We start from the raw sequence: 7,800 nt of genomic DNA, 5'->3' as shown, positions 1-7,800 counted from the left end.
ACTCAGAGTGTCTATTACCAAAAAAATACAGGGGTTTCAAATGCATAGAGATGCCATCAGCTGCAAGTTCTCCTTCAAGTGACACGACATTCAGATTTGGAAATATTGCTGTTCCTTTAACCTTGCTGATTTTGCATCATGCAACTCCTTAGCCAAAAGTATTATAGCAACATCGACATCCAAAAAATTGCAGTGGTTCAGAAAAGCAGTTCAAAGCCTTCTTAAGAGTAATTTTGTAGTTTTTGCTAGCATTGCCCAGGTCCTGAAGAACAAGTTAATAAAAAAATAATTGACATCAGTAGAAAATGCTGACATGTTGGACGGTGACAATCTCACAACACATATGCACATTTGTTGCCCAAATGTTACTTGACCCTTTCTCTAAAAAACCCAGGCGCTATTTGCCTTGGCGAGTCTGTTGTCCATCTCGTTGTCGATCCTTGCATCTGATGAAATGGTGCAGCCGAGATAGGTAAACTGGTTGACCGTTTTGAGTTTTGTGTGCCCGATGGAGATGTGGGGGGGCTGGTAGTCATGGTGGGGAGCTGGCTGATGGAGGACCTCCGTTTTCTTCAGGCTGACTTCCAGGCCAAACATTTTGGCAGTTTCCGCAAAACAGGACGTCAAGCGCTGAAGAGCTGGCTCTGAATGGGCAACTAAAGCGGCATCGTCTGCAAAGAGTAGTTCACGGACAAGTTTCTCTTGGGTATTTTAGAGTCTGGAAAAACAACCAACTGAAAAACCTCACAAAGATAAGCGTATACAGAGCCGTTGTCATACCCACACTCCTGTTCGGCTCCGAATCATGGGTCCTTTTCCGGCATCACCTACGGCTCTTAGAACGCTTCCACCAGTGTTGTCTCCGCTCCATCCTCAACATTCATTGGAGAGCCTTCATCCCTAACATCAAAGTACTCGAGATGGCAGAGGCCGACAGCATCGAGTCCACGCTGCTGAAGATCCAGCTGCGCTGTGTGGGTCACTTCTCCAGAATGGAGGACCATCGCCTTCCCAAGATCGTGTTATATGGTGAGCTCTCCACTGGCCACTGTGACAGAGGTGCACCAAAGAAGAGGTACAAGGACTGCCTAAAGAAATCTCTTGGTGCCTGCCACATTGACCACCGCCAGTGGGTTGATATCGCCTCAAACCGTGCATTTGGCGCCTCACAGTTCGGCGGGCAGCAACCTCCTTTGAAGAAGACCGCAGAGCCCACCTCACTGACAAAGGACAAAGGAGGAAAAACCCAACACCCAACCAACCAATTTTCCCCTGCAACCGCTGCAACCGTGTCTGTCTGTCCCGCATCGGACTTGTCAGCCACAATCGAGCCTGCAGCTGATGTGGACATTTACCCCCTCCATAAATCTTCATCCGCGAAGCTAAGCCAAAGAGAAAGAGATATGTTGTCAGCCACAAACGAGCCTGCAGCTGACGTGGACATTTACCCCTCCATAAATCTTCGTCCGCGAAGCCAAGCCAAAGAAGAAGAATATTTTTCATGGTATCCCATTAAATATGTGAAGCTGAGGGGTGGGAGGTTGGAAATAAGGGACTGAAAAAAGCTTTTGATATTTTGGCCTTCATAAATCAGAGTATTGAGTACAGGATTTGGGGTGTCATGTTAAAGTTGTATAAGGCATTAATAAGGCCAAATTTGGAATATTGTGTGCAGTTTTGGTTGACAAATTATAGGAAGGATATAATCAAAATAAAGAGAGTCCAAAGTAGATTTACAAGGATGTTGCCTGGGTTTCAGGGTTAAACAGGCTAGGACTTTATTTCCTGGAGCATAGAAGATTAAGGGGTGATTTTATAGAGGTATTTAAAATTATGAGCGAGACAGATAGAGTAAATGTGGACATTGAGAGTGGGGGAGATTCAAGCAAGAGGACATGGATTGAGATTAAAGAGGGAAAAGTATAGGGGAACCATGAGGGGGAATTTCTTCACTCAGGATGGTGGGAATGTGGAATGAGCTTCCAGCCAAAGGGGTAGATGCGGGCTCGATTTTAATATTTAAGGAAAAGTTGGATAAGTATATGGACAAGAGAGGTATGGAAGGTTATGGGCTGGGTGCAGGTCAATGGGACTAGGTGGGAGAAGTTGTTCAGCATGCGCTAGAAGGGCTGAACTGGCCTGTTTCTGTGCTGTAATTCTTATATGGTTATATAGGGAATGGAGAACCTTTCACCTTAGACATCCTGATAGGATTTCCTTCTCACACACAACTGACTAATTATTGAAGGAACAAATATTGCTTATTAAAATGATGGGGTTATTAAAGAATTGGAAGGAAAGAGTTGAGTTTCTTAAAATCTCAATCCATGTTCCAGAATCACATAATGAGGATGAAACAGAATGAAGTAATTTCTTCCACTTAACCACTTCATCACCAATGTGTCTTGAGGCATCCTTGATGATGGACTAATTTGATGATGGACTAATTTGTGATAGGTTTTGAGCTGATGATTTGAGGGTTTACTTAATATTTTCAATATCTAAGTGGATTAAAAATTTGCAAGCCTCACAAATCATTATGTTCTACAATCAAATATAAACACTATGCTGGAGAAACTCAGCAGTTCAAAAGTGTACTTTATACAGGAAGGTGCCCGAACAAATGCGGGGAGGGCAGTTCCACAGGCAATAGGTGGATAAGGGAGGGTGTGCACACCAGAAAACAAGGGGAGGGGGGGGAATGGCTCTGTGAATGGAGAGGGAGGGGTGGGGAGCTGGAGGAAAGAAGACAGAGGGATGGGGGAGAGAGGGAGAATAGGGACTGGCCGAGCAGAAACCAGAGAAGTTGAAGGTATGACCAAAATATAGGCAGGTGCCCAAACATAAACAAAATGTAGGCAAGTGCCCAAACAAAACCCAAAGTATCACAATGTCATTGTAATTTTACTTCAATCACTGTGTCCACAGACTTTCATGTTTTACTCTTCTCGTATAATCAATCCATGAAACGCTGATTTCAATCTTGAAAGAACCATCATATCCAATCTTTTTTTAAAGAAATTTTCTCAATTATAATTGTGTTCATTCTATCTTCTGCATTTGTTGTTTCCACATTGAATGGTCTCCATAAATCCCTTTGCAATATTAGCAACTCCTTCCATTCCACCTCATTTAACAATTGCTTGCTTCTCTCTATCCCTGCAGATATAGATCTGTAGAGGATGAATTATGTTTAATGGTTGGGTTATGTAACTAATGAATGATGCACAAGGGAGGGTTTACAAATGTTACTTATAAGGACACTCAAAATGACATGGAAGAGACATGACAAAAATGAGAGGACAGCCTAATGGATTGGATAAGGCATTGACAGGGCTGCAGAAAACAATGAAGATAATAATTTATGTAATCAAATTAATGCAGTAGAGCTAGAAGTATTCATTATTTTAAAGTCATTATTTGGATGAAAGAAGAGAGACTTGTGCATCCAAGTTTGTTGATGACACCAGGAGGCATGGCCACACAGCTGCAGCAATGGCAGCACTACTGCTGGTGCAGACCCATGGAGAGCAAGGAGTGGAGACACAGCACTCCCACATGGGGTCCAACTGTCCAGTCTGACTGCCATCAGCTCTGCACAGGCTTTAAACGGCTTGTTACAGGAGCCCGGGGTGGTTTATTTTAAATTCTGCAACTGCAGGATCTGGGCCCAAGACAGCGAAGCCTACGATTGGCAGCTGCCACAAAGGGCTGCACACTTCAGGGAAGCAGAAGACTGGCACAGGACAACAGAAAATGGGGAGATCACCCTGGAGAAGGAAAAACAGAGGAGATGACCCATGGGATGGTGACCATGGCAGCAGATTAGCGAGGGGCTCGGAGTCTGAAGAACACGCAGGCGGTGTGTTGGTGACTCAAGTCAAGGAACACATGCAAGCTGCAGGCTGCTGGTGACTGCAGTCAAGGGACTCACACCAGGCTGCAACCTGCTAGAGACTATCTTGATACTGGCTGAAGAGGTACCAGGTATCAAACCAAGATGCAAGAGGGTGCTGAGAATTCTGGAGACTTCCTGATCTTGTCAGAGGTTTGCATTTGGCATTTGGATTGCTGATGGTTTGGACTGAAAGCTGTGTGATTGCCAAGGCTGTGGGAGTGCTGGAGGCAAGATTATTTTGTTATTGTAATAAATTTAAAGTAATATTGCAGATATGTTCCAGAACTGATAATGCCTCTAGCCAATCTATTCCAATACAGATACAACACTGGCATCCACCCAGGTACATCCCAATAATAAAAATCAGGACAATGCCAATCTCATTAAATCCCTCACAAACAGCCCACTATCCATCATCAAAGTGGTGGAAACTGCTGTTGACAGCGCTGTCAAGTAGCACTTAATTTCTGACAAACTGCTCACCAGGAGACCAGTTGGATTTTCTTCAAGACCTTATCCAAGCACCGGAACTGAATTCAAGCGGGGAGATGAGAATGACACTGCCTTCATAATCTACCTGATTATGGCATCAAGGCAACCAGCACAGACTGGATGGGCCACATGGCCTCCTTCCATTCTATTAGGAAATATGGAAAATATCCTGGTGAACCTGAAGGAGGAAAAAACATTCCAATGGATAGAATCGCACCTTGCATGGATGGAGTTGCCAAAGGACAATCATCCCAGACACAGTTCACTGCGGAACTGCTCAGGACAATGTCATCAGCTGCTTCATCAACTGTGACCTTTCCATCATAGAGTCCTCTTTGAAAAATTCCTTTCATAACTTCTCAGTAAGATTAAGATTCACAACCAATAATATTTACACCCGAAAGTGCCAGGCAAAGATAATTTCCAACAAGGAATAATCCAAACCTTTGACATCCCCCACCATCAATTTCTGAGGGATCTGCCACTGTGGAGACTGGATCTCCTAAGCAAGTGACACCCCGAAAACCTTTCCACCATCTGTAAAGCTGGAGCATGATGGAGCTCACTTCACCTTGCTGGACTAGTGCAGGGCCAACTCACAGGAAGTTCAGTAAACAGGCAGGACCAAGGAGTCAGCCTTATTGGCACCTGCCCCACCGCCCCAAAATTCATTCCCTCCAGGACCAGCACACGCCCACCATGCACAAACGCAGGCCACTCCAAGAGCACCTTCCAAACCCCTGACTTGGAGCAGTAGACGTCTGCATGTGCATGTACACCATCCTGAATTGGAAACTGGACCTTGAGGGTGTAAATCGTGTAACTCCTTACCTAACAACACCATGGGGGCACCTTCGCCAGAAGGACTGCAATTGATATAAAAACCATCTCAAGGACAGGAAGGGACGGCCAAGAAACGACTGTGCATGACCTTTGGTGCATATCAACCTTCGCCCTTGCCAACACACCACCACCCCACCGTTACAGGTTCACCCCCCCTTTCAGTTTCTCTGCGGACTCCGCAGTGACACAGCTCGATATAATACAAAGCAGGACAAGGCTGCATCACCGCCTCTCCTGTTTGGAGGGGGTGGGTGGTGTATTGCATTATTTTGAACGCTGGAGTGGCTTTTCCAGCCAAACCGTGAGAGATTTACACAAAATCCGCGATTCCGGTACCCTGCCTGGCGGGGAAATCCGCAGCTGTTTCACATACTTCCCGTCTGCGGTCTCCGAATCAGACCTGCACACTCCGCTTCGATGATAAATGGTCCCCTCGGTCGACAGAGCCCTCCCTGCCCACAGGCACCACGACCTCCGCCAGCTCTTCCCTCGGTGCTCCCCGCGCGTCTCTGCAATGCTGTTGCGGCTTCACCCAACGACCTGCTATCCGGAAAGGTGTGCTCGCCTTGGCTGCTTTTCTGCTTCAACGGCACCGCAGCCTGGATGAGTGGCAGAGAGCGGAATGACATCACTAAAACAAGCTCAAGGGCGACCGTTCCGTCATTCGCCAGGGAAGGCGAGGAAGCCCTGACTGACAGGGCGACCATTCATTCTTCCCTGCACCGTGAGCCCTGGTTGAAACTGGCATGTTGCAGGACAGAAAGGTGATGATCTTCTGGAGGGACTCAAAGGGTCAGGCAGCATCCGTGGGTACAGTCAAGTTTCCTGCCATCTGATTGCACAAGCATCGGTGTAAAAACATGCAGACATACCACCAGACATTACACCTAGACAGGCAATACATATGCAGGACAAGTATTCATATATAAAAGTAAATACATCAATATTGTTTCGAAAATAGTCGTCTCCCGTGGTTAAAGTGAGCAGTTCCTTTGGTCGTTCAGCATTCTCACTACCCCTGTGAAGAAACTGTTCCTGAACCTGGCGGTTCTGGCTCTGATACTCCTGTATCTCTTTCCCGACACGAGCAGCTGAAAGAAGTGGTGTGCCGGGTGGAAGGAGTCCTCAGGGGGCAGTGGCAGATTACCAATTAGGCTGAGTAGGCTGAAGCCTAGGAGTCTGGAAGGTTAGGGATTTGATTGATCACCCAACAGGCTAATGAAGCGCTGGCACACACACGGAGGGCATGACATACGGCCAATGAAAGTAGACATTGGGGGGTGCGTGGTCGGAAACATTGGGCAGCTGATGATGTGAAGAGATTTGGTAGCAATTGTTGCCTTGAGAATAAACCCCATTGTCATGGTAGCCATGGAGACTGTTACCCATCAACAGTTCAGGCCTGGAGCAAGGTGAGTACCACCACACAGTCAGAATCAGGCCACTGAGTTTATCATGTCCGCTGTAAAATGGCGGGTGATTTTAGCTGGGGTTCATCAGCCCAGGTGCAGGCCTGACTCGCTGCTGCCATCTCTCTGCTTCACCAACCGCTGCAGAGGCTGCAGATTGAAACGCAGGGGTGGTGTGTAACAATGGAGGGGAGGGTGCTGGGAGCCAACCTGTCCTGCCACTGTGCTGATTGCAACAGAACCTAGTGGCCAACTATTTCCAGAAGAACAGAGAACCAAACCAGGCAGAGGGACAGGTGATATTTCGGGTTGAGACCCTCAACCAGGGCATCAGAATTCTCCTCCTCCACACTTTATTCTATTCAACAAAGGGTGAGAGCCGTGGGGCAGGCAGGAAGGCAAGGTCGGTGTGGGGGGCTTACTAAAGCTCAGGGTGGTAGTTAATCCACCACTGGGTGGTAGGGGGAGGGAGGAGGGAGATTCCAGTGATCTTCTGCCACTCTTATCGTCCTGTGGATTGACCTCCAATTCATTACTCTGCAGCAACCATACCACACTGTGATGCAGCTGGCCAGGATGCTCTCAATAAGGTAGAAAGTTGACATAATGGTGGCTAGTACCCTTACCCGCTTCAGTATTCTTAGGAAGTGCAGTTGTTGTTGCTCCTTCCTAACAAGCCAGGAGATGTGTGTCCATGATAGGTCACTAGTTAAGTGAACTCCATTGAACTTGGTGTGCTCCCCGCTCTCCACTACAGAGTTGTTGATGAGTAGTGGAGGATGGTCATTCCTGGTCCTTCTGAAGACCACAATCTGTCAATGTTTTGGGTCAGGTCCTTTTACTATACTGGAGGAAAAAAGCTGGAGGAAGGATCCAGAGGTGATAGAGGGTGTGGAAAGTAGAGGAATAGGTAGGTAGATAGACCACAAGAAAAGTTTGAGAGGGGATAAAAAAGTATGTACAGAAAGAAGCAGATAAAGAAGAGATGGAAACAGTGGAGCAGGTGGTGTTGGAAGGGGGTGGAGAAACTAAAATTTGAAAAAATCTGTCCAAGCCATTAGATTTAAGGTGGTCTAGGATGAATAAGATGTGTTGTTCATCAAGTTATGTCTAGCCTCATCCTAATGGATGAAGTCAAGGACATACATGTCATTGTGG

The 7,800-nt window shown here is 46.6% G+C and overlaps 1 long non-coding RNA gene across 13 annotated transcripts in view; it reads left to right on the top strand.

Moving 5' to 3' along the window:
- Window positions 1-5,807: 5,807 nt before the first annotated feature.
- Window positions 5,808-7,800, top strand: part of LOC138741490 (uncharacterized) — a 50,325-nt gene continuing 48,332 nt past the window's right edge. For 7 of the 13 annotated variants that reach the window (XR_011343531.1, XR_011343528.1, XR_011343525.1 and 4 more), the window contains exon 1: window positions 6,660-7,014. This is a non-coding gene — a long non-coding RNA (uncharacterized lncRNA). The other 6 variants (XR_011343536.1, XR_011343534.1, XR_011343538.1 and 3 more) reach the window with 5 other exon arrangements.

Source organism: Narcine bancroftii, chromosome 8 (assembly GCF_036971445.1).
Source record: "Narcine bancroftii isolate sNarBan1 chromosome 8, sNarBan1.hap1, whole genome shotgun sequence".
Classification (NCBI taxonomy): Eukaryota; Metazoa; Chordata; class Chondrichthyes; order Torpediniformes; family Narcinidae; genus Narcine; species Narcine bancroftii.
This window is presented reverse-complemented; position numbering and strand designations above follow the sequence as displayed.